Source organism: Mus pahari, chromosome 5, assembly GCF_900095145.1.
Source record: "Mus pahari chromosome 5, PAHARI_EIJ_v1.1, whole genome shotgun sequence".
Taxonomy (NCBI): Eukaryota; Metazoa; Chordata; class Mammalia; order Rodentia; family Muridae; genus Mus; species Mus pahari.
This window is the reverse complement of record NC_034594.1, coordinates 166,617,564-166,620,939: the sequence shown is the minus strand read 5'-3', so window position 1 is coordinate 166,620,939 and position 3,376 is coordinate 166,617,564. Positions and strand designations below refer to the sequence as shown.

Genomic DNA, 3,376 nt, shown 5'->3' with positions numbered 1-3,376 from the left:
TGGTGTGTATGCATGTGCATGCCTGTGTTTGCTTGGGTGTGTGCATGTGTGCCCACATGCGAATGTGTGTGCACATGCATGTGTAGGTATGTATTATGTATGTGTGTGTCTTTGTGTGTGTGTGTAAAGATGTATCCCATGCTGCCTTCTAGCTCTTAATCCTCTTGCATTCATCTTCAGACTTCTGGGATTATAATCATATGTTATTTCTCCTTACTTATAGTCAGATGCTTTTTAGTCACTCAGGGAACTAAGGAACATTTTAATGCCAGATTCCTAGATTTGTGTTCAGAACATTCTTAGGCAGGCTCCGCTCAGTCAGATAAGCTTCTCTGAAAGAACACTAGACTCATATTTTCCCAGGGAAGAATGTAAGGCCAAGTATTTCAGTGGTGATGTAGGGTAATAATTAGAAACTAAGGTCTGTTTTTCTTAAGTGCTTGTTGATGCCAGGCCTGCCATACGATATTATGTACATTACCTCTAATTTTCACTGTTGCTATTTCAGTTAATACTGAGTGCATTTAATAGCAGAAGATCACCTCAGAGGGAGTAAGAAATGTACAAACTACTACCTAGCTCCTACGTGGCAGAGTACATTTCTCAACCCAACTATTTGTATTCCAAAACTCTTTGGCACATTTAGTCAGAGCTCTGGGAATGTCCTTCCTCCAAGTATTCATCTGAATGTGGATTTATCACTTCTAGTGAAAGCTCAGGTTTCTTGAGCTTCAAGGATTCTAACCCCAGCTCTCCTTGGTGTAGAATCTGGTGAAGTCAGGTTTAGATGTTTGAGGCTGTTCACCTGAACCATAGCCAAGATTATTTTAATACCCAGGCAAGTGGGGTCACCAGTCCTGGCTGGGGTGGAAACTCTGCCTTCTGTCTTAGTGTTGTAGATAGGCCTGGTGCTGTTTGTATTTTGATGCTAATTCCTTTTTCCTTGGGGGGGGGGGGCTGATGACAAGAAGTGAGTCAAGTACCTAGGTGACTTCTTGTGAACAAATCCCCTAATGAAAAAAGGAGCCAATCACTGGATGAGGAGGCAGGACTTCCGGGTTGGACCAAAGAAGAGAGGAAGCAGGAGAGAGTTAGGTCATTTTGGACTGGGATAGCGTGAGGACAAGGTATAGCTACAAGTGTCTCCCAGTTTCAATGTCGAATATGTCAGGACTTGCCACCAGAGGATTTAGATTTAATAAAGCTTACAAGATTATGATTTTAGTTGCTGTGCCCAACGATTGAGTCACTGTCGTTTCTGAACTAAGTTTGCATTGTGTTTTCCTTCACATGGCAGTTCATCCGTGTTCAAGAGAGAAAGGTATGGTGGCAAAGCAGGTTTGCCTGAAGTGCACCACAAAGGCTGTGGGGAATTCGAAGCATGAGGTTGGCGTGGTAGTGACCCACAAGTGGGAACTTAGCAAGTTGATTGGAGAGATTTTGGAGCACTGAGTCAGAGTCTCCATGAGATAAAAACATGGTCGGCCATGGCCAATCAGGCTGCCGTGGCAGATAGCTGTCAGCACAAGCATGGGAATGTACCTAGTTCTTTTTAATATTTCCCGCAACAGTTAGGGTTTTACTTCTGTGAACAAATACCAAGGCAACTCTTACAAAGGACAATATTTAATTGGGTTGGCTTATAGGTTCAGAGATTTAGACCATTGTTATCAAGGCAGGAGCATGGCAGAGTCCTGGCAGGCATGGGGATGGAGGAGCAGAAAGTTCTACATCTGGTTCCAAAACAAACAGGAGAAGACTGGTTTTTAGGCAGCTAGGATGAGGGTCTTAAAGCCTGCACCTACAATGACACACTTCTGCCAATAAGGCCACACCTACTCCAACAACACCACACCTCCTAATAGTGCCACTCTCTGAGCCAAGCATATTCAAACCACCACACTTTCATCTCTTCCTCTTCCCTGGCTACCCTCCACCCTGCTGAATTCCATGGCTGAGTGTGTGCTGAAGAATGCTTGCATATATGGTAAGGGTGGAAAACAGAAGTAAAGGCCTGGTCAGGAGAAGGGAGGAGAAACACATTGTATAATAAAGAATCCTGTGTAATAGGTTACTTACCATACTGGCTAGTTTTGTGTCAGTTTGACACAGGCTGGAGTTATCACAGAGAAAGGAGCTTCAGTTGGGGAAATGCCTCCACGAGATCCAGCTGTAAGGCATTTTCTCAATTAGTAATCAAGGGGGGAGGTCCCCTTGTGGGTGGTGCCATCTCTGGGCTGGTAGTCTTGGTTCTATAAGAGAGCAGGCTGAACAAGCCAGGGGAAGCAAGCAAGCCAGTAAGGAACATTCCTCCATGGCCTCTGCATCAGCTCCTGCTTCCTGACCTGCCTGAGTTCCAGTCCTGACTTCCTTGGTGATAACAGCAATGTGGAAATGTAAGCTGAATACACCCTTTCCTCCCCAATTTGCTTCGTGGTCATGATGTTTTGCCCAGGAATAGGAACCCTGACTAAGACACTTATTGTCCAAGACTGTGTCTGAGATCACAAAAAAGCCAGAATTTAAAAAAATATTCCACATTTATTGAATACTATTGATTATAATCTAATCTATCATTTTGGTAAACAAATTGTGCACATCCTTTTCTTCATGTGTAATCACTGTGAGCTGGTTACAGCTTCTTTTCTCAACTTGAAGTTGTTATATATTCATATAACTTTATTAACATAATTCTCCCCATTCAGATTTTAATGGACTATACATGGGATTCAATAAGGGTGACAATCTATAGTTTAGTTGAAAGAAATATTAGGAGCTGTATTAAGTGGGCATGATCAGACCAAAAGTGAAGAATTTTCTCATGGGGAGGGGAGATAGACTATTTCCTTTAAAATTATTTTTTTCTCCCTTTCTGGTTAGCCTCTAGTACAGGCACATAGAGTGCTCCAATAAGGCACCCTCTGTGAATCTGGAGATGAAGAAGGCCTTCACAGAGGTTCAAGCCAAAGTTACTGATACTCAACTGAAGGTGAAGTTTGCAGACATACTGATTAAACAGAAATAAAAAACATTCACAATTTATGGACATGGAGATTATGACACTGGTAGATGAGACTAACGTATGAAGGTGTAGGAAGTATGTTTATTCTATAGTCCAGGGAAGTAATTCACAACCAGCTGTTAGAAAAACAGAAAATAGCAGAAGAAAAAAATTAAAGATATGAAGCAAGAAAAGGCCTAACTGGAGCGAAGCGTTAAGGAAGCTGAGGGAGAGATGCTGATGATGGCAAGAAGGGCACAATGGGAGCTGCTGGGAAAGTTCTTCCCTTCTGACCCCTCCCATCCTGTCAAAGCAGGAGCTGTGCAGGACACTGTCCTCCCTCTGCCCAGCAGCCCCATATCTCTATCACACTGA

At 43.0% G+C, this 3,376-nt stretch overlaps 1 pseudogene; it reads left to right on the top strand.

The window, feature by feature from the left end:
• Window positions 1-1,487: 1,487 nt before the first annotated feature.
• On the top strand, window positions 1,488-3,376 carry LOC110322090 (annotated as a pseudogene).